Here is a 21554-nt window from a genome sequence, read left to right as displayed (position 1 = left end):
CTCCCTGACTGGCAATTTTAAGGTCACAGACAGTGAAAACGAAGACACGAGCTCAGGAGCCAACAGCCGCTGCAAAACTTGAAAACCCTAGAGGAGAGAAGCTTTCAAAACAGCACGTCAGCTGCCACGTGATCACGAGAACCAATCACAGAAGAGATCAGAGCTTACAGAGGAGCCAATGAGTAGCAATGCATTTTGTCAGCCGTCAACCAGGATCTGGCGATGCCAAGGGGACCAGAATGTATTTGTTCAAGTGTTTTGTTTTTGTTTTTTCTTTAACAGCGAAACATTGGAAACAGTGGTGAACGTGAAAGATGAGACAGCCCCCAATCACTACGTTTCTGAACAGGAACTCTTACAGGTCTGTGGGTCACTGTGCAACTTTCTTGACTCTTTTTGACTTTTGATTCTGAGACTGGATGATTGCCACTGACTTACCTTCCAGCCCTTCTGCAAGTGCGAATGTGTTCTTGAACCTGTGTTACTAATTTTCATTTAAGTCGTCGAACTTTTTAACTCCAGAACTTTTACTTGATTCCATTTATAATTTATATCTCTTGATAGTCTCTATTGGATGAGATGTTATAATACTACGTTATTGTAACTTTTTAGACAGTTTTCTTTATTTCTGAAAACATTTGTAATAGCTTAAAGTTTTTCTGTTATGTTCAACATCTGAGCCCCCTCAGGCATATTTTCTGTTGACTGCTAACCCCTCTGAGTATGTGGTGTATTTTCCTATTTCTTTGCATGTCTTATTTTTTGTTGTTGTTGTTAAAACCTTACATTTTTGACAATATATTGGAGAAACTCTGCTTTCAGATCTTTCCCCTTGGGTCTGTTTTTGTTAGTAGGTATTTTTTGTTTAATTTTGTTTTTCTTACTGAAACTTTTTTGTGTATGTTGTATTTTTTTTGAGTTAATTCTGTAACTTCTATAATTCCTACAGTTGGTTACTATTGAGTTTATAGCTGGATTTTTAAAAATTGTTTTATTTTAAAGTTTGGTTTATACAACCCTCAGGATTAGATCCTAAATAATCTATGTGGGAAGGCATGCCTTCGAACTTTGGAACGATTACAGGACAGTGTTAACTTTCTCTTTCTTCACCGTCGGGGTTTCAGTGGGGGATCTTTTCCTTTCCCGCATCTTTCCTGGGCAGACACAGACTTCCTTATGCATGCAACCTTCTAGATCTCTAAGAATATGTGGCAGCTTTTCAAAGTTCCCCAGGGTCATCTAATTCTCCGAAAATTCCCAGCCAGGCTCCGGCATGCCCCAGATGAGATCACAGACTCAGGCAGCTGCAGCACTGTGGGCCGATTGCCATGTCTGGTCATACCCTTAGATGCGGCCCCTTTTATCCACTGTGTCAAACAAAAGAACAAAAAATACTAACAGATCCAAATCATAGCTAAGTATGAATATGAAATAAAGCTCAAGTAAGTGGCAGACATCTTTTACTATAGCTCTTAACGTATTATGAGACTAGTTCACATTCTAATTTTTGTTGCTCTCTATTCACTACGATTTATGGACTCCAGGTTTCCTACATGTTACATTGTTTCTATGTCCTTGTGGTATACAATCAAATATAATTAATTCTTTAAAAAAGCACACAGTTTGGATTGGATTGTTGGATTCGAGAATATCTACTGGTCACACAAAACAAAGATGAGAAAGACTTGGAACTGAAATAAAGTGATCACATATTTTTCATTATTTAGATTACCATTTCCATGGATGTAGAAAGTTAAGGTTTTAATTTATTCTTTCATTTTATCCATGGACAATATTTTTACTGAAGTATGCTTTTCCCTATCCTTTTCTTGTATTATATATTCATGATATATAATAAATTTCATAATTTAACTCTGACCCATTGCAATGTAATTGATTATAAACAAACTTCTGATTCATGAATTGGAGGCCATTCATGGCAAAAAAAAATACTGAAAAAGTTTTTCAGCAGAGAGTATCTAAACACATGTTTAGACCACTTGTTTCTAATTAAACTTCCACTTGAAAGTGGAGCAAAGAAAAAATTAACGTGATAAAAATTAACTTGATAAACCTTAAGGCAAGACATATATAGCCATAAGATCAGGGTTTGAAAAACTAAAATTGTTCTAAAGTGAAAATCACTTAGTCATGTCCGACTTTTTATGACCCCATGGACTTCGACTATACAGTCCATGGAATTCTCCAAGCCAGAATACTGGAGTGGGTAGCTGTTCCCTTCTCCAGAGGATCTTCCCAACCATGGAATCGAACCGGGGTCTCCTGCATTGCAGGCAGATTCTTTACCAGCTGAGCTACCAGGGAAGCCCCAAAATTGTTATAAATATGAAACAAAAATAATATTGCTTTAATTGTGATTTATATAACTGAAATTATCATTTCAAAAAATTGAAACTGGTAAAAATGATTTTACCTCTCTAATGTAGTTGCCAGTATCTGGTAGTCTAACTTTGGAATGATTACAGGACGGTGTTAGAAAACAGGACAGTGTTAGTTTTCTAGGTAGTCTAGAAAACCCAGATGAATATACAAAAGGTGTGAATCTTAAAATATTGCAGAAACTCTGCTTTTAAGGATGTGAATTGTCAGATTAATTAAGAGAGACTAGTTTTTTTGACTCCAACATGATCAGTGGCCTCATACAATATTTATGTAAAATTATGGCCATGGATTTAAAATATTACATCTACCTCCCCTGGCTATCTATTTTCCATCAGGCTCACTTGTAATCCCATTTCTCAAAACTATACTAATCCTATAAAGCATACATTGTTCCTTAATGTTATCATCAAGTGTAATTTTCACAATTCTCTTAGAATTGATGTCATTACCAAGGGTTGAAGACAAGAACAGCATTCACTCTTAAAACGACGGTGACTTTGACTTTGCATCTTTCTCAGGCTATTGTCATCGTAGCAGCGAGAGGAACATGAGGTCCACCCAGAGCAACATCACCAAGCAACATCATCTCACTCACTGAATCTGCGTTTAATGATTCAAGTGGTAAGATGCAAAGGCTGCTCGTGCTGTGTGCTACCCAGAGGTGAAGGCTTGGGAATAATTACAAGCAGAAGAACACCCTTCAAAGAGCTCCGTCCTCCTATTGTCTCCCACTTTAATTCAAGGCATACACATGGCCCTGGGATGAATGCCCTTATTCTAAAATTGCTCTCATTCATTTTCCATCTATTTCTCTTTGAATGACTCATTGTACTACAGGAAGATTTTTACTCCAGCTGCCTCGTAAATCATGTCAAAGCCCTCTTACCAGCCCACATCTCATCACTCAGGTGTACAGGTTACTTGTATGGATGTATGTAAGCTTAGCCTCAATCATACTGCTGTCTTCTCAGCACAATATGTTAGTTCTCAAATCCACATCTGTGCTTGTATACTGCCCTGGAAATATTCATTATTATGTATCAAAGAAAGAATACTTCTCTAAAGTTCAAGTCAAACCTCGTCTTGGCAGATATGTGATATTTCACTATCACATGACTTCTTCATCTTCATGTTGAAGAAACATTTGCTTTACTTTTGATAGAATCATTGTGTCTAATTCCTATTTGGAATCATCAAATCGTGTGTGAGTTGAAGCAATCTTAGGGTCAAGCTAGCTTATTTTTCCACGTGGTTGTTGCTGGCTTCAAAGTACTCATACCATTGAAAGATAGATATTTTTCCTTACCAAAAAGTTATGATGCCCTATAATTTTTGTGGGTTTTAAACAGTTTAATTTTAGAATGGGTTTTCGTTTACAGAAACACTGTGAAGATGATACCAAAAGTACATACGAAGCCCCTACCCAAGATCCTCTAATATCTTATTGAGTAGATTAGTATGGAATATTTCTCACAGTTAATGAACCAGTATTGATGCATTATCATTAACTAAAGACCACACATTATTCTGAGTTCCTCAAATTTTTACATAATGTCCCTTTTCTATTCCAGAATCCCATGAAAGATACCACATTAATTTTGTCCTGGTGTCTCCCAGCTTCCTCCTGGCTGTGACACTTTTTCAGACTTTCCTTCTTGTGGATGATCTTGACTGCTTTAGGGAGTAGTGATCAGTATTTTGTAGGATGTACTAAATTGGGATTTCTCAGGGGTGGATTAGGGTTAGGTGTCTTTAGGAGGAAGACCACGGAGGCAAAGTGATATTCTCATCACACCATCTGAAGGATACTGATGGTCAACAGGATATTTCTGTTCATGCTGAGCTTGAACGGGTGCTGAAATGCTGTGTGTCCAGATTTTCCCACCGTAAAGACGTTATTTTAGAGGAAGTCACCATGCAGAGCATGTTTATCTGATGCTCCTCCTTGGGGGTGGAGCATGAAATAAATATTAGGAATTCTTCCACATAGAAGATGTGTTTCCTCTTCGTCTCTTATTTATTTAATCCCTTGTTTGTACCAGTGTGCACTTCTGGTTATTGATTTTATACTTTGCATTACAATCCAATCAATACTACTATATTTATTTTCTTGCTCAATTGTTCTAGCTTTGGCCATGGCTCTTGTGTCCCTTGAAAAAACCCATCATTGTGTGTGTTTGACACAATCTTGCTTTCTGACATTACCAGCCACTCCAGGATCACCTTGTGGTCCTAGAATCAGCCATTTCTCCAAGAAGCCATGCCATTGTGGGATGGTAAGAGGTGAAGATTTAATGTTTAGTGTGCTCACTGCTAGTGGGAGTCACTGATTACAGATCCTTCCAGATGACAAGGCAAGGAAATATATGTGTATTAACCTACACACACACATATGGATAAATATAGATGTAATTATCAGTATCATAGTAACGTCTCTAATATTAATCCATTACAACATAGGCAAGGAGATCAAACCAATCAATCCTAAAAGAAATCAATCCTGAATATACATTGGAAGGACTGATGTTGAAGCTGAAGCTCCAATACTTTGGCCACCTGATATGCAGAACCAACACATTGGAAAAGACCTTGTGCTGGGGAAGATTGAGGGCAGGAGGAGAAGGGGACGACAGAGGACGAGTTGATTGGATGGCATCACTAACTCAATGAATGTGAGTTTTCACAAACTCTGAGAGATGATGAAGGACAGGGAAGCCTGATGTGCTGCAGTCCATGGGGTTGCAAAGAGTCAGACATGACTGAGTGACTGAAAAAAAAAAAAAAAAAAACTACATAGACTGTTCCAGGCTTCCATTGGCTTATCTTTAACCTCGCAATCCAACAGCGAGAAAACTGGTGTCTACCACTCAATTATTTAGTTGTTCAGTTCCAGTTATGTGCGTAATGGTTTCAGAATTTCTCACTGGTACCTCTGTGTGGAACAACCTTATCACCTAGAGTACCTTCATTATGTACACTTTTTTTTTTTTTTTTTGCATTTAGTCTTAGATTCCACACATTTCCAATTGACTTCAGTTCAGTTCAGTTCAGTTGCTCAGTGGAGTCAAATTCTTTGCAACCCCATGGACTGCAGCACACCAGGCTTCCCTGTCCATCACCAACTCCTGGGGCTTACTCAAACTCATGTCCATTGAGTCGGTGATGCCATCCAACTGTCTCATTCTCTGTTGTCCCCTTTTCCTCTCACCTTCAATCTTTCCCAACATCAAGGTCTTTTCCAATGAGTCAGTTCTTCACATCAGGTGGCCAAAGTATTGGAGTTTCAACTTCAGTATCAGCCCTTCCGATGAATATTCAGGACTATTTCCTTTAGGATGGACTGGTTGGATCCTTGCAGTCCAAGGGACTCTCAAGAGTCTTCTCCAACACCACAGTTCAAAAGCATCAATTCTTTAGCGCTCAGCTTTCTTTATAGTCCAGCTCTCACATCCATACATGACTACTGAAAAAATCATACCTTTGACTAGATGGTCAGCATTTTTCGCCACCCTCCACCCTACCACCTGTCATGGTTGGTGAGATTGTCTCACATCTGTAACACAGTTAACTGTTTTGTCACATTCTGTATTCCACCCAGGGATCCTTGACAGCTTAAATTTACAGTTTCTTAATTTGCATACTTTGAGGGGTTCTCTTTGTGTGTAAATTTTATGGGGTTTGCCAAATGCCGCTTGTAATTTCTCCACCATTGCAGTATAACACATGATAGTTTCACCATCCTGAAAAAATCCCTCTGCATTACCAAACACCCATCACCCCAGTAAACACCTGGCAACCGAAGACCATTTTACCATCTCTATAGTGGTGCCTTTTACAGAAAGCCCTGTCAATGGCTTCATGCAGTATGTAGCCTTTTTAGACTGGTTTCTCCACTCAGTATTGTGCATTTCAGATTCATTCATATATCTACATGGCTAGGCAGATCATCCCTTTTTACTGCTGAATAATATACCCTTATATATATATATATATAGAGAGAGAGAGAGAGAGAGAGAGCGAGAGCGCGCATGCGAGCGAGCGAGCTTGATTATCCATTTCATAGTTTATCCACAATTTGTTCACCCATTCCCCTATTGAAGGGCATCCTGTTTGTTCCAGTTTCTGGTGACTATGGATAATGACACTATTAGCATTTCTGTGTAACTTTTTTCTTGAACATAATTTCAAAATCAGGTGAATAGATACCTAAGAACTTGCTCAATGTTCCTGAGGTTCACATATGCTACAACCAAGCTTTGTAAGAAATGGATATGAGTTTGAGCAAACTCAAGGAGATAGTAAAGGACAAGGAAGCCTGGTGTGCTGCGGTCCATGGGGTCACAAACAGCCGGACATGACTGTGACTGAACAGAAGAAGAAGAACCCACTAGAGTCTCCTAAGGTGGCTATGCTGGCTTTCTTTCCTGTGCTTGTGAAAATAGCTTATCATTTTTGTGTTGGTTTTGCTTTTCTGCCATCAAAGTCCTGTTTTTAATCAACACTGCTCACATGTTGTTAATTTATTCTAGCAGTCCAGATACCAGGATACACTAACACTTCCCATTCTGCTTTTGATGGCTTATCTGCAGTTCCTCCTTCCTCTCCTGCTGCTACTTTATTTTCTATAAAGGCACATGTATGTGAGAAGGTTGTTAGCATTTTCATATTTTGTGTGTGTCTCACGAATTCTGTTTTATTTTCCTTTCCCAGCTGGAGCTGGTGGAGCTGTCACTGTTCTGCTGTGTTGATTCCAGCCTGCCGTTCTCTCTCCTCCAGCAGGAACCTCCTGTCAGGCCAAGAGCTAAGAAACGGGCTCCCTGAGCAGTTGATTAGGCTCAGTTAGAAGGTCCAGTCAGTGTCAATGAGAAACATGGATAAGAGAGAAGCCAAGGAGCTGTGTGCAGCCCCGAACCCCCTAAAGAGGCAGAGAAGACTGAAATGAAAGTGATACTGTTTGAACTGGTCAAATGCCTCCTATGAGCACAAAAGGATGTGAACAGTTTTTGTCTTTTCTTTCCAAAATGTAATATCACCTTGTATCTATAGAAGTCACACATGAGAGAGTCAGAATGAATGTTCTTGCATAATAAATGAGAATTGATTTAAACAGTATTATTATACACAGGAAGTATCATGTCCATATGAGATTATAATTCAGAAAAATCATCAGGAAAATACTTACATTAAGGGTTGCCATTCATTGTGGGATATACCAAATTTTAGCCAATGAATGGGCTTTCCAGGTGGCCCTAGTGATAAAGAACTTGTGTGCCGATGCAGGAGACATAGGAGACTTGGGTTTGATCCCTGGGTTGGAAAGATCTGCCTGGAGAATCCCATGGACAGAGGAACCTTAAGGGCTACAGTACTTGGGATCACAGAGTCAGACACGACTGAAGGGACTTAGCACGCAGACACAGGTGCAGCCAATGAATATGGGGCATTATAGGTGGGTGATAGATTGATAGTAGGTAGACACATAGAAGGAAAAATAGATAATAGATAGATGTGTGCTTCAGTTGTGTCTGACTCTATGCAACTCTATGTGTAGCCTATCAGGCTTCTCTGTCCTTGGGATTCTCCAAGTAAGAATACTGGAGTGGGGTGCCATGCACTTCTCCAGGGGAATCTTCCTGACCCAGGGATCGAACTGGGGTCTCTTACATCTCCTGCAATGGCAGACTGGTTCTTTACCACTAGTGCCACCTGGGAAGCCCAATAGATAAATGATGGCTAGAAATACAGATAGATAGTAACTAATAAATATCTCTTATAACATTCAAATACATGATATTAATCTCCATTTTGCTGTTGAGGAAGCTGAGGAGATGCAGAGAAGGTGAGTCTATATCTAACAGGAAGCAGAATCATCTTTGAATCCAGTCTGAGGACTCTTCACCAGCAACCCATACATAGCTTGCGATTTTAAAATAATGGCATCCCCTTGTTAAGTGACTGTTTCATGTGATTTAATTTCAACACCAATGGCACAGTGAGCACTATTATCATTTCACACACGTGGTCACAGATGCTCTGAGACATCCAATGACCTGCTGAGATTCCGCAGCTGGCCCGGGGGACATGGAGCTGCCCCAGGTGGTCTCAGCCTGGAGCCTGCAGTCCTGGCTGGTCCACCCTGCAGCCCCACCTCCCAGCCGCCCCATCTGTGCTCCCATCAGCCTCCATCCGTCTATTCTGCACTGGGATGTGCCCTTCTGGTTTCAGAGCCGTCTGGATCTTTTGCTGTTTCCCCTGAAAATGGATATCGAATCTTCTAGCTCTTGTCTTCCCAACATGAGTGGATTTTGCCCACAATCTTTTTTTTTTCCCCCTTAGAGCAGTTAAGTCGATGTGCACTATGGTGACAGAAGTGTGGTACTAAATCTCTTCTGAAGAGACAATTCTTTCTAGGAATCGAGCTGAAAATAAATCCCATGAAGTAAGGAACATAAAAACTATCTAGGCGAGGGCCACAGTGATTGTGCAGAAAGAGCGGTGTGTCTCATGACAATCACATCAAAAGCCTGTTTAGAGAATGGTATTCAGATTAGAGACTTCTCAGGTGTGGCTGGAATGATCAAAGGCTGGCTGACATTCTCTGCATTGCATTTAGAAGCTGATGCGCTAAGCTTCAAGGTAATGAGGGACTGTTACATGTGATGTGTGAATTCTGAGCCGCAGAACTTTGGGAAGTCAGTTGGGATGGATGAAGGGTCAGGTGGTCCATGAAGATCAGACCCAGCTCCATGTCATGTGAAAAGATAGGCAATTTATATGCTCTCTTCTAATGTTGATTAGGCTTCTTCCAGACCCTATCCTTTTCACTCTCCTCTTTCACCTTCATCAAGAGGCTTTTTAGTTCCTCTTCACTTTCTGCCATAAGGGTGGTGTCATCTGCATATCTGAGGTTATTGATATTTCTCCCAGAAATCTTGATTCAGGCTTGTGCTTCTTCCAGCCCAGCATTTCTCATGATGTACTCTGCATAGAAGTTAAATAAGCAGGGTGACAATATACAACCTTGACATACTCCTTTTCTTATTTGGAACCAGTCTGTTGTTCCGTGTCTAGTTCTAACTGTTGCTTCCTGACCCGAATACAGATTTCTCAAGAGGCAGGTCAGGTGGTCTTGTATTCCCATCTCTTGAAGAATTTTCCACAGTTTATTGTGATCCACACAGTCAAAGGCTTTGGCATAGTCAATAAAGCAGAAATAGATGTTTCTCTGGAACTCTCTTGCTTTTTCCACGATCCAGCGGATGTTGGCAGTTTGGTCTCTGGTTCCTCTGCCTTTTCTAAAACCAGCTTGAACATCAGGAAGTTCACGGTTCATGTATTGGTGAAGCCTGGCTTGGAGAATTTTGAGCATTACTTTACTAGCGTGTGAGATGAGTGCAATTGTGCGGTAGTTTGACACTGGCGCACCAAGCGCGCGGCGGCTGCGACCGGCGCACTAAGTGCGGCAAGCGCGGCTGAGAGGAGCTACCCCACATCTGAGGTCAGGGGCAGCAGCCGAGAGTGCCAGGCTGCGACGGTGCAAGAACGGCCGAGAGGAGCTACCCAAGACCGAGGTCAGGGGCGGCGACCAGGAGGACCTATCCCACATCCGAGGTCAGGGGCTGCGGCTGAGAGGACATACCCCACGAATGAGGTCAGGGGCGGCAGCTGGCAGGAGCTACCCCATGCCCCCACGCCAGGCCAGGGGCGGTGGCCGAGAGGAGCTACCCTATGCCCGAGGCCAGGGGCAGTGGCCAGGGGCGGCGGCCGGGAGGACCAACCCACACGTCCAAGGAGCGGTGGCTGCACGGGCGCAGGAGGGCCTAGAGGAGCTATCCCGTGTTGAAGGTCAGGAAGGGTGGCAGTGAGGAGATACCCCTCGTCCAAGGTAAGGACCAGCGGCTGCGCTCTGCTGGAGCCGCTGTGAAGAGATACCCCACGCCCAAGGTAAGAGAAACCCAAGTAAGATGGTAGGTGTTGCAAGAGGGCATCAGAGGGCAGACACACTGAAACCATACTCACAGAATACTGGTCAATCTAATCACACTAGGACCACAGCCTTGTCTAACTCAATGAAACTAAGCCATGCCCATGGGTCAACCCAAGACAGGCGGGTCATGGTGGAGAGATCTGACAGAATGTGGTCCACTGGAGAAGGAAATGGCAAACCACTTCAGTATTCTTGCCTTGAGAACCCCATGAACAGTATGAAAAGGCAAAATGATAGGATACTGAAAGAGGAATTCCCCAGGTCAGTAGGTGCCCAATATGCTACTGGAGATCAGTGGAGAAATAACTCCAGAAAGAATGAAGGGATGGAGCCAAAGCAAAAACAATACCCAGCTGTGGATGTGACTGGTGATAGAAGTAAGGTCCGATGCTGTAAAGAGCAATATTGCATAGGAACCTGGAATGTCAGGTCCATGAATCAAGGCAAATTGGAAGTGGTCAAACAAGAGATGGCAAGAGTGAATGTAGACATTCTAGGAATCAGTGAACTGAAATAGACTGGAAAGAGTGAATTTAACTCAGATGACCATTATATCTACTACTGTGGGCAGGAATCCCTCAGAAGAAATGGACTAGCCATCATGGTCAACAAAAGAGTCCGTAATGCAGTACTTGGATGCAATCTCAAAAACAACAGAATGATCTCTGTTCGTTTCCAAGGCAAACCATTCAATATCACAGTAATCCAAGTCTATGCCCAACCAGTAACTCTGAAGAAGCTCAAGTTGAACGGTTCTATGAAAACCTACAAGACCTTTAGAACTAACACCCAAAAAAGATGTCCTTTTCACTATAGGGGACTGGAATGCAAAAGTAGGAAGTCAAGAAACACCTGGAGTAACAGGCAAATTTGGCCCTGGAATATGGAATGAAGCAGGGCAAAGACTAATAGAGTTTTGCCAAGAAAATGCACTGGTCATAGCAAACACCCTCTTCCAACAACACAAGAGAAGACTCTACACATGGACATCACCAGATGATCAACACCGAAATGAGATTGATTATATTCTTTGCAGCCAAAGATGGAGAAACTCTATACAGTCAGCAAAAACAAGACCAGGAGCTGACTGTGGCTCAGATCATGAACCCCTTATTGCCAAATTCAGACTGAAATTGAAGAAAGTAGGGAAAACCACTAGACCATTCAGGTATGACCTAAATCAAATCCCTTATGATTATACAGTGGAAATGAGAAATAGATTTAAGGACCTAGATCTGATAGATAGAGTGCCTGATGAACTATGGAATGAGGTTCGTGACATTGTACAGGAGACAGGGATCAAGACCATCCCCATGGAAAAGAAATGCAAAAAAGCAAAATGGCTGTCTGGGGAGGCCTGACAAATAGCTATGAAAAGAAGAGAAGTGAAAAGCAAAGGAGAAAAGGAAAGATATAAGCATCTGAATGCAGAGTTCCAAAGAATAGCAAGAAGAGATAGGAAAGCCTTCTTCAGTGATCAATGCAAAGAAATAGAGGAAAACAACAGAATGGGAAAGACTAGAGATCTCTTCAAGAAAATTAGAGATACCAAGGGAACATTTCATGCAAAGATGGGCTCGATAAAGGACAGAAATGGTATGGACCTAACAGAAGCAGAAGATATTAAGAAGAGGTGACAAGAATACACAGAAGAACTGTACAAAAAAGATCTTCATGACCCAGATAATCATGATGGTGTGATCACTGACCTAGAGCCAGACATCCTGGAATGTGAAGTCAAGTGGGCCTTAGAAAACATCACTACAAACAAAGCTAGTGGAGGTGATGGAATTCCAGTTGAGCTATTTCAAATCCTGAAAGATGATGCTGTGAAAGTGCTGCACTCAATATGCCAGCAAATTTGGAAAACTCAGCAGTGGCCACAGGACTGGAAAAGATCAGTTTTCATTCCAATCCCAAAGAAAGGCAATGCCAAAGAATGCTCAAACTACTGCACAATTGCACTCATCTCACATGCTAGTAAAATAATGCTCAAAATTCTCCAAGCCAGGCTTCAGCAATATGTGAACCGTGAACTTCCTGATGTTCAAGCTGGTTTTAGAAAAGGCAGAGGAACCAGAGATCAAATTACCAACATCCGCTGGATCATCGAAAAAGCAAGAGAGTTCCAGAGAAACATCTATTTCTGCTTTATTGACTATGCCAAAGCCTTTGACTGTGTGGATCACAATAAACTGTGGGAAATTCTTCAAGAGATGGGATACCAGACCACCTGATCTGCCTCTTGAGAAATCTGTATTCAGGTCAGGAAGCAACAGTTAGAACTGGATGTGGAACAACAGACTGGTTCCAAATAGGAAAAGGAGTACGTCAAGGATGTATATTGTCACCCTGCTTATTTAACTTCTATGCAGAGTACATCATGAGAAATGCTGGCCTGGAAGAAGCACAAGCTGGAATCAAGATTGCCAGGAGAAATATCAATAACCTCAGATATGCAGATGACACCACCCTTATGGCAGAAAGTGAAGAGGAACTAAAAAGCCTCTTGATGAAAGTGGAAGAGGAGAGTGAAAAAGTTGGCTTAAAGCTCAACATTCAGAAAATGAAGATCATAGCATCTGGTCCCATCACTTCATGGGAAAGAGATGGGGAAACAGTGGAAACAGTGTCAAACTTTATTTTTGGGGGCTCCAAAATCACTGCAGATGGTGACTGCAGCCATGAAATTAAAAGACTCATATGCCTTGGAAAGAAAGTTATGACCAACCTAGATAGTGTATTGAAAAGCAGAGACATTACTTTGCCAACAAAGGTCCGTCTAGTCAAGGCTATGGTTTTTCCTGTGGTCATGTATGGCTGTAAGAGTTGGACTGTGAAGAAGGCTGAGTGCCAAAGAATTGATGCTTTTGAACTGTGGTGTTGGAGAAGACTCTTGAGAGTCCCTTGGACTGCAAGGAGATCCAACCAGTCCATTCTGAAGGAGATCAGCCCTGGGATTTCTTTGGAAGAAATGATGCTAAAGCTGAAACTCCAGTACTTTGGCCACCTCATGCGAAGAGTTGACTCATTGGAAAAGACTCTGATGCTGGGAGGGATTGGGGGCAGGAGGAGAAGGGGACAACAGAGGATGAGATGGCTGGATGGCATCACTGACTCGATGGATGTGACTCTCAGTGAACTCCGGGAGTTGGTGATGGACAGGGAGGCCTGGCGTGCTGCGATTCATGAGGTCGCAAAGAGTCAGACACGACTGAGTGACTGAACTGAAATGAGACCCTATCCTGAAATCCAGGATCAAAACATTATGCATGAAATGCTACCTTGAAATTATCAGACTTAACTTTTGCTCCATAAAACCTTTCTGGGAATTACCTGGTGGTGCAGTGGTTAGGACTCCATGCTTCCTCTGTAGAGGGCCTGGACTCGATCCCTGGTCAGGGAACTAAGATTCCAAATGCTACATGGTGAGCAAGCAAACAAAAAAACACACCCTTTCTCTGATTCTATCCACATTTCTAGAAGGGCAGATGATCATGGTTCTATATCATTATATTTCTCCATCTGCTGCCAACTCAAATTATGAGAGGCAACTCTAAAATGTTCTGTCCTATTGTTCCAGTAGGTCTGGGAACACATTTTAGAAATACATCATGAGCATCATGTCCAGTCTCCAAGCTCTTTTTTTAACTGAGAAAACAAAGCACCCTGTCCCCCCTCTTTTGGGGGTGAGTTTGGGGTTTAGATAGTGCTTAGGAATTAGGAATATCATCCCTAATTCCAGATGCATATCCAGGAATTTCACAGATGTGTCACAGGAACAAAATGGGAGCTTTGCAACCAAATCTGTGAACATGAGCAGAGCCAGGGCAGAGCCGTGGCATTAGAGATTTGGGGACGTGGCCGCCCTTGTTTGGTGGCACAAAGACAGAAGAATGGCTTAGGAAGCTGGAGGAGAAAGAATGGATCCCTGGAGGCCCTGGTCAGTCTTCTCTGCAGCAACAAGACCCTAGCTAACAAACTAGCCCAGCATAAGGAAGAGTAAACAGACCTCGAGGTGGATGGTTCATCTATGACACTCCATCACCTGATTTCTAGATTGCTCTGTTTCCAAGGAGTGGTAAGTAAGGCTCCAGGAACACAGCAGATCCACACATCCTCCTGTTTGTGGCCGTGAAGCTTGTCTGTTCTCAGGGAGATCACTCCTCACTTCTGTTTCCTGCCTTCCTCCCCTCGTCCACTCCCATCTGCTCTCCCTGCCTCACCTGTTTTCTTTATCTTTACCTCCTGTTTCTCTTTTCTTTCTCTCTCCATCCTTCTTCGGTTGTCATTTCTCTTTTGTCAACTCTCCTCTTACAGTGACCATCAATCATGATACGAACATGTTCTCTATTTATCAAAACAAAAGCAATCTCTGCCCTATTATTTTTAATATAAAAGAAACAAAATCTCTGGTGAGTCTGTCATTGAAGGTTTCACCAACTGTCTGAAAATCAACCTTCTTGATAATTTTTACTATTTCAATCTTCAGGCAAAGACACCAATGCTCAGGAACTTGAGTAAAGGCCGACGGTTCATCATTGAACAGAACCTGTTTTTTTCAGACTAGCTTCATTCTACTTTCGGTCTATGAGGCAGAAGATAAACAAAGAGGGCCCCAGGTTGTGGTCTAAGCTTCACTGTATTTTTCTCCTCAGTGGAAAGTCAGGCTCATACACGTGAAATATGTAATTTCCTCGGAGGGCATGACCAAAGTTCTGGCTGGGAAATTATGGAGTTTAGCCAAGGGGAACAGAGTCTGTCTGATCCCACTCATTATTTCATCTGTGTCCGAGTCAGATAAGAAAATAGGTCCGTCATTTTTCTCAGTACATAGTACTATCATTTTTGAAATGGTGAGAGACCTTAATTATATATCCAGTTTCCAAGCATTTTACCTGCCTGTTCATTTTGATGCTCATTTAAAGGCTGCTGTTTCCTTAGCAACCTCTCTTTTCTTTCTTCCCTCCATTGTGTCTTATCAGTTCATGTGCTGTTAAAAAAATGTTTTAAGAGAAAATTATCATTTATAACAATTTATCTTGTTTAACAGTAACCTGGCCATTATTGTCATTCTTTCCACAGTTAAAAGGGAACCAGGTAGCAAAGATGGATTATAAAGCCTGTTGATGACACCTCAGGAGGTCAGCGGTGGGTGGAGAGTGAAGCCGCTGAACACGAACCCTGAGAGATGCTGCAAGACACCTCTGCTGTGTGGAGATGGCAGGTGGTGGTGTGTGCAGAGCTCAGGGCAGAACCGAGGTGGTCTTCGGGGCTTGGTCGGTCCTGGCTGAAAGATGTTCAGTCTCAGGGCTCCTCATCCTTGAAATCTTGGAAACCTGAGTTCTACAGGAGCCCTCCAGCTGGAGCCATGGCGTCTATTTTTCTAGAGTGTGTCGATCAGCCCTTCTCATGCACTTGCTCTGTGTAGCCCCATGAGATGGATGGAGGGGTACAGTATGTGGGAGGGTCAGCTCCAACTGGAGTCTCCAGCTCCTGCAAGTGCCTTCTCTCTAAGGAACAGAAGAGAAGTGCCTGCTGGGAGGCTGACAGCTGACTGCACTCTGTTCCGTGTTTGCAAGACCTGAATCCAAATCTGTGGCTCCTTCTTCTGAAGCATCATTTTCTAGCACACAACACGTTTTTTTGTGGTTTTAATTTATGTTTCCCCAGTGGCTAATGATATGGGCTTCCCCAGAGTTCAGTGGTAAAGAATCCACCTGCAATGCAGAAGATGGATCCCTGTGCTCCTGTAGAGCTCCTGTAGAACTCAGGTTTCCAAAATTTGGGAAGATGGCCTGGAGAAGCACATGGCAACCCACTCCAGTATTCTTGCCAGGATGATCCCATGGACAGAGGAGCCTGGTGGGCTACAGTCCATGGGATGATAAACAGTCAGACATGACTGAGCACACACTATTAGCTATTAATCATTCACCATGAGTCTGCTTTTCTCTCTACAGTTCTACTTTTTCCAAATGCCACATGAAAGGAATCCTACCTCATTCGGCCTTTATTCTGGCTTTTCTCACTTAACAAAATGTATTTGAGTGTTGGAAACTCAACCTCTGTGTTCATCACCTTTACCTGGAAGTGAGAAGTGAACATGACCATTTTGTGTTTGCCAGATACTGGCAAATTTCTCTCCATATATAAGTTTAATTTCCTTCTCTATCATGGTGGCAGGATGCCTATTTTCCAGTCCCTTTGCTGGAAATGGTTAGTATCATTTAAATCTTTCCCAATCTGCTAAGGTGTCAATTTGTAGAAATAGGTTCTCTCAGACTTCCACTTGGCCCACTCATTGTCAAACCGGTTATTCAAGTTCTTACATTCTTTTTACCAAGTTCAGGTTGACAGTGGCTCACTCTTCAATTAAATTCTTCTCTTAGAACTCAGCTCATTTAAAATTTTTATTTCTCAACTGTGAGCCAAATCATCAGGCAGATTGCCTTCTGATTCGATTTATTAGAGGATCTGCAAAAAAATAACACATTCGGCTTCCCTGGGTTATGTCTTATTTCATAAGCCATTTTCATGTGTCACTGTAAAATACTGAACCTATTTCTCACATTAGCTGGTAACTATAAATAAACTATGGAAAAAAGAAGAGATATTCAGTGACAAGTCTAAAAGGAAAACCTTATATTTGATGTGTTAGCTTTAAGAAGAATAAAGGCATTTTAAAAGCGCTGCTAAGCACAACAGTTCACACTGAGTGTGTGGAAAAAAACATGAATATAAGATTGCCAAGAATGAAAAAGATACATACTAAAATGTATATAAATTGGACTCATATGTGAGTATCTGAGACAGATTCAAATATCAGATTATTCAGAGTGAAAGGCTGAGAATAAACCTGAGTATTACAATAAAAACAATTTTGTAACTGTCTTGAATTGAATGTGTATGAGTGTTCAGCTGTTGAAGTTCAGACTCTTTGCAACCCCATGGACTGTAGCCTGCCAGGCTCCTCTGACCTTGGGATTCTCCAGGTAAGAATACTGGAGTGGGCTACCATTTCCTCCTCCACGGGATCTTTCCCACCCAGGGACTGAACCCACATCTCCTGCATTGGCAGGAAGGTTCTCTACCACAAAGCCACTTGGGAAGATATGGCCTGGATTGAATGAAAATGAAAAAATGAATGAATTTTCCTGGATTGAATGCTGCTGCTGCTGCTGCTAATTCGCTTCAGTCGTGTCCAACTCTGTGCGACCCCATAGATGGCAGCCCACATGGATTGAATAGTGTCCCTTAAATATCCACCCAAAATCTGTGAATGTGACTTAATTTGGAAAAAGGGTCTTTGAAGATGTGATCAACGTAAGTTCATACTGGATTTGGGTGGACCTTAACACAGTGACTAGTTTTCTTACAATAAAATGGAATCAAAGACAGGTTCTCAGGGAGAAAGCAGATTCTGACAGAGGTTAGAGTGATGCATCTCCAAAGCAAAGAATGCTGAGAGCTGCTGGCACCCCCAGAAGCTGGACAGGCAGAGTAGGGTTCTCCTTTTGAGTCCTTTGGGGAGCTTGGCCTGTAGACACCCTGACTTTGGGGTTCTAGCTTTCAGAACCAGGGAGAATAAATTCCCCTTATTTTAAGCCATATCAGTTCAGTTCAGTTCAGTTGTTCAGTCGTGTCCGACTGTGCTACCCCATGAATCGCAGCACACCAGGCCTCCCTGTCCATCACCAACTCCCAGAGTTCACTCAAACTCACATCCATCGAGTCGGTGATGCCATCCAGCCATCTCGTCCTCTGTCGTCCCCTTCTCCTCCTGCCCCCAATCCCTCCCAGCATCAGAGTCTTTTCCAATGAGTCAACTCTTTGCATGAGGTGGCCAAAGTATTGGAGTTTCAGCTTCAACATCAGTCCTTCCAATGAACACCCAAGACTGATCTCCTTTAGGATGGACTGGTTGGATCTCCTTGCAGTCCAAGGGACTCTCAAGAGTCTTCTCCAACACCACAGTTCAAAAGCATCAATTCTTCAGTGCTCACTTTCTTCACAGTCCAACTCTCACATCCATACATGACCACTGGAAAAACCTTTGTTGGCAAAGTAATATCTCTGCTTTTGAATATGCTATCTAGGTTGGTCATAACTTTCCTTAAAGGAGTAAGCATCTTTTAATTTCATGGCTGCAATCACCATCTGCAGTGATGTTGGAGCCCCAAAAAATAAAGTCTGACCGTGTTTCCACTGTTTCCCCATCTATTTCCCATGAAGCGATGGGACCAGATGCCATAATCTTCGTTTTCTGAATGTTGAGCTTTAAGCCAACTTTTTCACTCTCCTCTTTCACTTTCATCAAGAGGCTTTTTAGTTCCTCTTCACTTTCTGCCATAAGGGTGGTGTCATCTGCATATCTGAGGTGATTGATATTTCTCCTTGCAATCTTGATTCCAGCTTGTGCTTCTTCCAGCCCAGCGTTTTTCATGATGTACCCTGCATAAGTTAAATAAGCAGAATGACAATATACAGCCTTGATGTACTCCTTTTCCTATTTGGAACCAGTCTGTTGTTCCATGTCCAGTTCTAACTGTTGCTTCCTGACCTGCATACAGGTTTCTCAGGAGGCAGGTCAGGTGGTCTGGTATTCCATCTCTTGAGGAATTTCCCATAGTTTATTGTGATCCACACAGTCAAAGGCTTTGGCATAGTCAATAAAGCAGAAATAGATGTTTTTCTGGAACTCTCTTGCTTTTTTTGATGATCCAGTGGATGTTGGCAATTTGAATCCTGGTTCCTCTGCCATATAGTTTGTGCTCATTTGTTTCAGGAAACCCATCCAGTGACTGTGTTCCCAAGTTACTCTAACTCATTGGGGAAAATATCAGAGAGAGTGAAAACACACACAACAAGGTGAATGGCAGGTCATGCTCTCTGACTCCAGGGCATGTTTGCTGGTCTTGAGTTCATTCCAAGTTTCCTGGAGTACAGAGTTCATGGACCATGTCCTCTGATTCCAAGCAAGAAGGACAGGGAAGGGGGAGGCATCTCCAGGGAACAGTCTTGAAGCACATTAAGAAATCTGGGAAATGGGTCATCGCCCCAGGATTCTGACTGCTTTATCTGTGAAACCCCTCATCCACACTGTGGAAGTGAGCAGTCTAGGATCTTAGAGCTGAGCCTGCGTTTCATCCACATCCCTTGCTCTCCTCTGGAGTGTTGCTCCCACTACATTCAAGTGCTTGTCCAAGAAGCAAGCTGATTTATTCCAGAGATTTGAGTTGTCTAATACCAAGCTGACCCAGAATTTACCCAATTCAACATCCATGGGCCATTTCCTGGTGTTCCAAGGGTAAGGTGAGGGTGAGAAGCAAAAAATTGAATGAAAAACTTGGGACTTCTCAAATGAGAACAAACACAAGCTCTAGAATTGGTGAGTTAGAAGGAATTGCATGGTTGGCTGTTTAATCAATAGAAGTGGGAAGAAGTAGCTGAATTCATCATCAATGGTATAAATGAAAAGGTGACAAAGATGGTGACTGCCAAGGATGAGGAATGCCCAGAGCCACGTGAAGGTGAGAAGTAGAAGGTGCAAGATAAGGAGTGAAAGGCCAAGGTTGGAGTGAAATAATATGGAGACTTGTAAGTGCTATGAGTATGCAAGGGTTGCTGCCCAGTGGGAGTTTAGCCACCTTACATCGAGAGACATGGCGTCTGGTCAGGACTTGATCCTTTGTCTCTGTCTCCCCTGCCTCTTAGGTCTTCCACTGGCACCTCCCATTGGCTCAGCTGTCATCATTCCATCTCTCCAGGGAGCCCAGATGGTACAGTCTGCAGGATTCAGCCTCGCGGGTCATAGAACACAGCCCATAAGCAAAAAGAATGGATCCGAAATAGAAAAACCAGCTGCCACATGTGTATTCATTTACTCAAATTGCATTTAAGTGAGGCTGCATTGGTCCACACTTACCGCCAATCTCTTCCAGGGTAGGGACTGGACCTTCGTTATTTTGCAACCACACTTCCCGAGACATGTCTGATAAGCAGTGACAGCCTAGATATTAACAGAATTCTTATTATGAGCCAGCCTTCCTTGTGAAGTACATTATCTAGTGCACATTATCTTCTTGGATTCAAATAATTCTCTATAAGTAGGTACTATAGTGCTTTTAATGTCGAAAATAATTTAAATACTCACACAAAGCTTGCCATATACCAGACATTTCTTCTGTGTTCACTCTCCAGCACTGCAGGCACGAGCCAGTCATGGCTATTGAGCACAAATCTAAATTAGCGTGGGCTGAAAGTATCAAACACAAGCTATGTTTTAAAGACTATGAACAAAAAAGAAGGTAAAATACCTCATAGTATTTTATATTGATTACATTTGGTATGTATTGTGGGAAAATAAAATATATGATTAACACTCATTTTACCCATTTGTTTTTACCTTCTTAATGTGGCTACCTGGCTTCCCAGTTGGCGCTAGTGGTAAAGAATCCACCTGCCAATGCAGGAGACACAAGGGACCTTGGTTCCATCCCTGGATTGGGAAGATCCCCTGGAGTAGAAAATGGCAACCCACTCCAGTATTCTTGCCTGGAAAATCCCATGGACAGAGGAGCTGGGCAGGCTACCATCCCTGGGATCACAAAGGGTTGGATACAACTGAACTGAACAGACAAAATGTGGTTACTAGAAAACTTCAATAAGTGCTTCACATGTGCAGTTTCCATCATATTCTTGTTGGAAAGAGCTGTTCTCAGCGTTTTATGTAAAAATCAAGAGGAAATGAATTTGAACCTAGGTCTCCTCAAGAGGTCGTGGCTTAACCACCATGCAATGCAGTGTATGAATTAACCTGCCATCTTGAAAGCCTATTGTGTGTCAAGCACCATACTATTTACTTCATATGTCAGGCTCCAAACAAACCATCATGGTACTTATTGTTACACTCCAAATGGGAAAAAAAAAAAAAAGCTTAATGTAACATACTCTATAAAACCAGTAATTAGGAAACCAAAACACAAATACAAAATGGACGACAAAGTCTGTGGTCTTGAGTACCACTTTCTAAGACCTTCTTGGTACAAATGTTTTAAAATAAGGTACAGACATATTGAAATTTCAGAGGTGAATGTAGATAATAGTTTCTGAATACACTCAACACGCTGAATTGTAGAGACACTTAATAACTTATTCTATA

General features: G+C 42.2%; 1 long non-coding RNA gene across 1 annotated transcript; it reads left to right on the top strand.

The window, feature by feature from the left end:
- Nucleotides 1-209: 209 nt before the first annotated feature.
- LOC139186391 (uncharacterized) lies at nt 210-7513 on the top strand. The gene is made up of 4 exons (XR_011569935.1): nt 210-361; nt 2922-3024; nt 6598-6805; nt 7114-7513. It is a non-coding gene; the product is annotated as an uncharacterized lncRNA (long non-coding RNA).
- Nucleotides 7514-21554: the final 14041 nt, after the last annotated feature.

Source organism: Bos indicus, chromosome 13 (assembly GCF_029378745.1).
Source record: "Bos indicus isolate NIAB-ARS_2022 breed Sahiwal x Tharparkar chromosome 13, NIAB-ARS_B.indTharparkar_mat_pri_1.0, whole genome shotgun sequence".
NCBI lineage: Eukaryota > Metazoa > Chordata > Mammalia > Artiodactyla > Bovidae > Bos > Bos indicus.
This window is presented reverse-complemented; position numbering and strand designations above follow the sequence as displayed.